The sequence below is a fragment of the Lepidochelys kempii genome, chromosome 19, assembly GCF_965140265.1.
Source record: "Lepidochelys kempii isolate rLepKem1 chromosome 19, rLepKem1.hap2, whole genome shotgun sequence".
Taxonomy (NCBI): domain Eukaryota; kingdom Metazoa; phylum Chordata; order Testudines; family Cheloniidae; genus Lepidochelys; species Lepidochelys kempii.
In genome coordinates, this window is record NC_133274.1 from 7,889,323 (window position 1) to 7,897,986 (window position 8,664).

Here is an 8,664-nt window from a genome sequence, read left to right on the forward strand (position 1 = left end):
AACATGGCAGAACGAAGGGGAGAAAGGAATCCCGTATTGCTCTCTGGGGCACAGAGTGTCTTTTTGCTCTGTTTCTACAGCACCTAGCACAATGCGGCTCCTAGGCACAACAACAACATAAACAATATTGCGACTAGGGGTACCAAGTTCACATGGTTTATTTTCTCCCCTCCAAATAAACAAAGCTAGTTGCTGATATATTTGGTCAATCAAAGGTGAGGGCACATACCAATCTGCTTCACACACAAATGTCTGATCATTAGGTTACATTTAATCAGAGTAGGATAAAGGTGATATAGAGCTATTAGATCATAGCCGCAAAGCCACCTGGAAGCCGAGCCGTGCGAAAACCATCACGAAGGGTTACTGCTGTAATACAAAGGTCTCATTCAGTCTGTATCCCCATGCAGCTAGCTAGCTTAGAAAAGACCTACAGCACGATCTGATACTATGACCAGATTGTCTGCTCTACGGGAGCCAAGTTAATTACCTTAGAAAGAAGATGCTTATACACTACGTATTTCTTAAATCCAAGTAAGACCTACACTGAAGCTCACAATGGTTCAAAGACCTCACGTGGCCTTGCATGGGTGTATTTTCACCTATCCACCTACAGATTAGAAATACAAACCCCCCATTCCCTGACATTTAAATCAAACATAGGCATTTCTAAATGTAACTTTTGGCAGCTTATTAAAGCTGGCCAGGCCTGCTGGGCTCTGGCTGGGTGACCAAGGTGGGTGGGAGACCAAGACACTCTGACCTTCAACTGATCTTCTGATCATTTACCGGCTTTACATATCTGCATTTAATGTTTGTTTCTTTAAAGCCATAAAATTGGCCAGCTGGGAGAGAGCAATTGTCTCTCTGATCTGGTATTCTGTCTCTGACAACGACCCACCCACCAGCACTGGATGGTTTAAAGGGAAACCATCAATTTAATGGTTAGTCGGGAAAAAAGAAAAGAAAGTTGAAAGTAGTCGCAAATTTTTCACCTGCCCCAAGTCCTCCTAGCCAATTTTTGTGGTTTTGCAATCACACCATCCTGTTTTTAAATGGTTTTTACTATCCCCTATGACTGTGCAAAAGACCCACACAAACTAGGGAAAGTAACTGACCAGACAGGGGAATACAGTGAAATTGACAGCAGGCAAAGTGCTGTCAAATGCACAAAGGAAACAAACTGACCAAAAATCACTGTTCTGGAAAGATCACAGGGGTTCCTTGGAACAACAGGAGTTAAATATTCAGTCAGATGTGTCATTTTTAATTTGACAGTGTCCCTTAAAAAGGAAAGGACCAGCCCTGCTATAATGCACCCAATTGTGTACTGCATAATCAAGGGGAAACTCTTCCTTCTCACCAGCTGGGAGTCAGTTTACAACCCCATCACTTTCAGGGCCTGTAAAATCCACTCCGACTGGCAATTCACTGGTGAAGAGAGCAAAGGGAGGGGGAGGAGGGATTTATTTACTACACTAAAATAGTTGTGTGTCTAGGCGATAACATAAGGGCTTTTCAGCAGACTGACAAAGGCCCTGGGGACGGCAGTAGCTCAAACCCAGCCTTCCAAATCAGGGAGAACCATCTCAAGAGCGATTTTGTGAATCGTTAGCTGTCCTCACAGATGGGTAAACTGAGGCACAGTGAAGTCAAGGGCCCATCCACACTATACTTATCACTGAGGTGGGTGAATGCTGCTCCCGGTATTTGCAAATATGCTTTTGAATCAAACCACCCCCACCACCCCACCCCGCATTCTCTTGGAGATGTTATTCACAATCCCTTTCGCTCACGCTTTCTGAACAGCTGGCTGAGCAGAGCATGGAGCCCAAGCTGATCTGTACTGAGTGAAAGCAAACCATGATGCAACTATGGGTGATTCACTGCCACCCTGCCAGCAGAGCTGATGTAACAGAAAAGGGAGAGAAGTGAAAGAGCGATTGCTGTGCATGGCATGGACAGCTTCACACCCAGCCGGTTCCCAGCTCTCCCTGGCCAAAAGCATAGCGCCAAAGAGATGTGACTACCCCCTTTGCAAAATTGTGCTAATTATTATCATGCATACGCTCTAGTCCCTTTGGAAAGCACTTGGATTCCTCACTGATGGGTGTAATATAAATTCCTAGGCGAACAAACTACTGAAGTATCTGCAGTAATGATGGTAGGTGACTGATAGGGACCAACAATTCAAGCAATCCCTTTGCAAATAGGGTGGGATCCTGAACATAGCAGGTCTGCAAAACCCCCGGCCAGACCCCCAGCACTGAGATAATTATTCAAAGAAGAGATACAGCTGTGAGACCACTGAGTATCCTTCATGCATAGAACTAGGCATGTAAAGACACATGCAGTTATTTTGTGTGAAAGCAACGAGGGCGGGGGAGTGTGAAGTCTAACAAATAAACCTTTCAGTGGCATCTGTGTGTGCGTCTGTGTCTGTGTCAGGGAAGATTCCAAGGGGTTTTAAATCCACAGAGGCAAATAATTTCTTGAGAAAAGAAAATCTCATGTGCATGGTTAATTACCTGTTATCTAGCTACTTATCCTGCCCCCACCACCCGAGTCTCGCATCACCTCCCTCCATTACTCCTCTCCCTGAGAGAATAAAATCTGGTTGTCTCAGCAGATCTTCCTTCTGTTTCAAAAGGTTACATCTTCCCATCAGAGGACAGAAACACAGGCAAACCACACACAATGGTGAGGCTCGACTCCTCCAAGGAACAGACACCCCCACCCCCACCAGTCCGCAATTCGCCCGTAGTCTGAACTGTGCGACCGTCCCACCAGAGACAACAAGCACGTTGATGAGAATCACGGTCTGAGCATGGACAGGACAATCTGGGAGCACTGAAGGTTTAAACTTCATGGAGAAGCTGGTGGTTGTGAATAAGTGGCCCCACTCTTTGCAACGGTCCACAAGCAACTACAGCACAGACCCATAGACACCTTAACCGTGCTCCCTGAACTGTGCAGAGAGTGAGACCTGGGCGACAACCAAGGCTTTGGCCGTGTTGAAAACACCTTTCAGTGTGGGTAGGTCTGTCTGTGCTCTGAAATGGAAGCAGGCTGTGACCACGCCCACTGTCAACGCGGTGCCCAGGGACCATTCAGTGGCAGAGCCATGGAGTTCGGGGTCCCTGAGCAGCAATGTTGCCTAAAACAAGCCCCAACATATTGCAGACCGTGCACTCCCAGGATGCAGTGTGGTTCCCCCTGGGAGCTCTGAGAACACGGGGTTCGAGGGGTGGCCCAGGCAGGCATGGCCCTAATCCGCTTGGTTTTTAGTGGGATCCGTGAACAGCAGCCTCCCAGCAAGACTGAAACTGAAGGGCTCAAAAAGAAACCGAGGGGGAGCTGTCAAGGCCGACAAGGTTAAGATTGTATTTCAACCGACTGGGAAGAACAAAGACATGAGCCTTTCAGCCCCCCAGTATAAACACCCCCCCAGCACAAACACACACTCCAATCTACACCTGCGTACACACACATGAAATATACAAACAGATCAATATTAAAGGTGGGCCAAACCAATCCATCCCCCCGATCCAATCCCCTTCCCCTCCAAACGTTGCGGGAACGCCTGGCTCCTGTCCCGAAGTTTGTAGCTTGTCACTATGTGTTGTAATGAGCTGAACGTTTGGTCTCTCCCCTGCCCCCACCCTCCCTACACACTTCTCTTGTGCCTCTCATCCCGAAAGATCCCAAAGCACTTCGCAACCTACGGACAGCACCACTGAAATGCAGCCAGCTCTGGGGCGGGGCAGCTGAAAGTCAACAGGCACACCGCACCTTGTCCAACGTTAGGCAGAGGGGAAATATTGACCAAGGCCCTCTGAATTTTCCTCCCCTTATCCCTGGCCCTGCGCACACAGACAGAACTAACAGCTCAGCAACACTGACTCTCAGCGGTTTCAAAGCAGGTGAACTTCAGGTCAAGCTCTTTGTTAAGCAGAAACACGACTCACAAGACTCCCCTGTACTGATCCCTTAGGATCTGGGGGGTTCACAGCTGGCAAAGTCCCTGCTGATGACCCAGCCCACCCACAACCTCCTGGGCACAGTGGGTTGAGTCCTGGGCTTGTTCCATGCCGCAGGGTCCTGATTCCATGGAAAAGGACCCTCCTGCTGGGGTTCCCCTGGGCTGCAGGCCCATCTTGGGGGTTTGCGTCTCAGGATCTGTGGTGGGAGATGGAGGGTGGGGAAGGAGGCTGCATTGAGATGCAAACGGTAAATCTTTATGGCCAAATGCCTTCCCCAGGGCACAATAGGGGGAGTGAAGAGCCCTGGAGCTAGAGCCTTTGTCTGCTGGCATGCAGGGAGCAGATTGCTGGCTGGAGAAAAGGGAACCAACAATGGCACATGAAGGAAGAGGAGCTGTTCCCCCTGCCCCTCCCCCTGCCTGTCCCATCCATCAGGGAGGAAGGGCAGGAGACCAGAGGAATGCGGGGCTCGGGCCCTGCTGGAGACTCCCGGGAGAGATGGGCGCAGGTCAAGGCCCCAGTGAGAGGACAGGGGCTCTCTCATTGCTGCAGCTTGAGCTGGGTCAGGCCAGGTCGGCGCTTAGGTCCACCAATCCAGCAGCCCTGCTTTCTGCTCAGGCAGGGTGTGCTGGATATTAAAGCAAAAATTTACGTTGTCTTGGGACCCAAGCGGGACGACTGGCCCTCTCCCACCTGGGCAGACACTTCCAGCTCAGCACCACTCCCCGATTTCTCTCCCACCCCACCCCCAACCTCCCCAGGACAGATCTCTCGGCAGAGGGAGGCAGCCCAGTCAGCAGTGTCCAGATGCATGCCACTCAGCCTGCCTGGCGCCCTGGCCTGAACCCCAGACATGGTTCCATTTACTGGCTATAAGGGCTCCAAAAAAGAACAGTTTGTGGGTGCAGAGAGACCCCCTCCAGCACAGGCCAGGGGACAACAAAGCCCCCCCTCGCTTTAGGAAGCACAGAGCCCTGCCTAGAGCAAGGGGCAGTGTGAAAACAGAAAGGCGCTGGACCCAGTTCAGCTGATGAGAACCAGGCGGGACGCCGTGGCCACCAGCCGCGTTACACGGGGGCGGGGCAGAATCCGGCCTGATGTTCTGGCCAACTGTCCTTGGCAGCCTGTGAGGCAGTCAGCTTGTCTCGCACTAACAAGGAGTCAAAGGGATGACACCCGCCCCCCCCTTGCCCTGCCCCAAATGCACGAGCGAGATACACGAGCTCCGCGCCCCCCACGACCACTAGCCCAGACAGATGTGTAGACTGACAAATAACAGAGGCCACTTAACATCTGTCTCCCACTGCACCTTACAACCTTTGGGCCCCATCCTGATCCCACCAGAGTCAAGGGCAAAACCTCCGCTGGGCTCAGGATCGGCCCCCTCCCTACAGACAGTGCTGCTGAAATGCAGCCCATGGCCCCATTGTCCACAGCGTGGGGCCCTGGCTCTGCAGGGTTATCTCCCTACTCAGCAGGATGAAGGGCGGAGAGTTGACCATGCAGCTCCAGGGACTCCTACAGCTTCTCCCCCGCAGCATCCTGTCCCTCACAGAGGCCTCTGAGAGCACTCTCCCCCCGTTGCTTAGTCCGCGCAGTTGAGATTTAGCTCCACCACTTCGCCAGCCCCTTTGCTATTCCTGCTGCAACTGTTTCACTCGGCCGATCGGGTCTGGATTCCAGCCGGCAGCTGCCAGGGCAGCAGTGCGCCGAGCTGTGCAGGGGTGAGCAGCAAGTCAAACTGCTTCTTTACCCTGGAGGGGGAAAAGATCAATCGTGACCTAGAGGCATCTCAAGCGGCAGGAGGCAGATGGCACTGGGCTCTGGGGCAGAGTTTTGGGCTGAGCAGAGCTGCAGCCCACAGCGTGTAGAGTAGAGCTTAGAGGTGCTTGTTCTCGGGGTATCAGGCTGTCCCCTGCCGTACTGGAGCAGAACAGGTTGAGTGTCAGTGAGGCCTACCGGCCTGAGTCCTTCCAGCCCAGCCTGGGGAGGTACCATGGTAATGGATAGGACACCACACTGGGAATCAGGAGACCTGGAGTCAATTCTCAGCTCTGCTACTGCTTTGCCGGGTGACCTTAGTCAAGTCCCCCCCGCGCCTCAGTTTCCCCCTCTGCGGGATGGGGATGATGACACTGATGTCTGTTGTGAAGCATGCTGCCTTGCCGATGAAAAGTGCGAGCTAGGAGCTAGAGACACGGGGTGGATAAGAGCAGAAGGCTTCAGGCTCACACAGGCCCCCAAACAACCCAGGCCACTGGTGCCCAGTTCGCCAGAGCTGGCCGACTTGCGAGGGAGACACGCCACCTGCTGGCACCCTGTGGAAAGAGCAGACGTTACAACAAGAATCAGACAGGCAGCAGCCGCAGCCTAGAACAGCCACCTCAAACACACTGGCATCAAACTCTTAGGTGGAGAACGTGAGCAGTCCTAGCACGCAGTGAGAGAACAGGCCGGGGTCTGGCAGCCTGTCTGACGGCTAGGCAGTATTATCACATTATCCCACGCCTCATTGGAAGATCTCAAAGCACTTTGCAACCTCAGCCCTTCCAGCATCCCTGCAAGAGCATGAGTATAACCCACCTTATCGATGGGGAAACTGAGGCACAGAGTTAAGTGACTTGCCCAGATTCACAGAATCAATGACCCCAGGAGCTGGGAATAGAACCCAGGAGTCCTGGCTCCCAGGCTCCTAAGCTGTACAGGACACCGCCTTTGCATCTAAAGATACAGACCATCTACAAAAAAAGTGGATCCTGTTCGTTTTATTTAAAAAAAAAAAAAACCCATGCAAAATGCATTTAATTTCTTTTTTATTGCAATGCGATACAAAGCTTCTGAAAGTCTCACAGCCAGTTTGTACAGACAATCTGGCCTGTGATATTTCAAATCACCACACCCGTTTGGTTCCCCGTGCTGCAGTCAGCAGGAGGAACTATCTCCATAAATAGGAAGTGTTGTCTAGCAGTTAGGACAGCAAACCTGGGAGCAGAGACCTATTATATCCAGGGAACAGAATTCCTTTGAACTCTCTTATTGTTCGATTATACACCATCATTATTTAAGTGATGCAAAGGCATGGGAACTAGGGATGCGGGGGGTGCTGCAGGTTTTACACGGGGCCCTGGTCACCAGCCCCACGCCCCACTCCCCATCCACTGGCCCTGTGCCTGGGACTCAGTGCCCAGCACCCCGCTCCCAGTTCCGCACCTGGGGCTCTGCTCCTGGGCCCCCGATCCTGGGGCCCCAGCCCCGCTCCCCGAATGCTGGCCCTGTGCCTTGGGCCCCACTCCTAGTCCCGCGCCCCGCTCCTGGGGTTCTGCTCCCAGGGCCCTGCACCAGTCCCCTGCTCCCAGGGCTTCGCTCCCGGCCCTGCAGCTGGGGCTCCACTCCCAGGGTCCCAGTCACCAGCCCTGCACCCAGGGCTCCACTCCTGGCCCTGTGCCAATCCCCAGCTTCAGCCCCCTTACCCTGTCCTGGTCCCCCTGGAGACACAACCCTGCTCCCGGACCCAGGAATAAGGAGGGGCAGGAGGCAAAAAGTAAAAACTGCTTTCAGCACCCCCACTATTAAAAGTGTCCCAGAGCCACTGAAATGATGGGAACTCTAACTGTACCTGTCTCTTCCATACAGCCAGGCCTCCTCCCTCAGCGCTCTTCCTCTTTTGCCTTTGATTCCACGTTCTAAATCAAAACACAGCTCTGCTCCTCAGTGACTCTGCAAAACCGCCTCTGGAGGGACCTGGGCTGCGTGTCTCTCAGGGACTCCCAATCACACCCGCTCTGCTTGCAAATAACACAATTCCCCCTCCTGCTGGAGAATGAAGCTGGATTCTTTCCTCCTTACTCATCATCACCAGTTCTAGAGATTCTGCTCCCCAAATCCTGGCTTGTTTACAGCTGTGCGGCCCCTTCACGGACAGCGCAGGTGGATCAGGTTAGCCCAGCGACCGGAACTTTGTCAGCAATTTGCCTGATGCTGCACAAGAAGGCATAGGCTCTTCCGAGGCCCAGATTCCCACTGATTTCAATGAGAGTGAGGCACCGAAATACTTTTGAGGATCTGGCTCCAATTCACTCTCGTCTCCCTTTGTTGGTCTGCAGGGCTCAAAGGAGCAAAGAGCAAGAAACATTCACCATAGTCCCTACTCTCAGGAGATGTGGCTCTGAATCCAGCCTGGGTGCGGGTTTGCTGGGGAGGAAGGTACCACATTTGCTTACAACTCCATGTCCAGAGGTGATCACTGATTCTGGGGTGCCCCATTTCGGACACGGGGCCAGATTTTCAAAGAAGCTAGCTGTAGTGAAGCTGGTGGGGGATGAGCACCAATTACAGGTGGGGAAACTTGACAAGCTGGCCTCTTGCACCTGATACCCACCCTGCCTGGCTGAGGACGGGGAGCCGCAGGTCGTGGGCCATGCCAAATGCCAGGCAGTAGGGTCCAGATCCTCCAAGATGGGAGGTAGGCACCTAAATATCTTTGAGGATCTGGGCCTAGGTGCCTCAGGTTGGACTCCCGAAAGCAGAGGCCCCTTGCAAGCAGAGAGCGCTCCAGGAAAGTTTAGCCAGCATGACCTTGCAGAGTATGAAGAGGCGGTTGAAGTTAGTTCATGTACTTGGCCACTAGGAGGCGATGCAGGGTAAAAAGCCGCTCACTTCTCGTGCACACTGAGTTCACCAG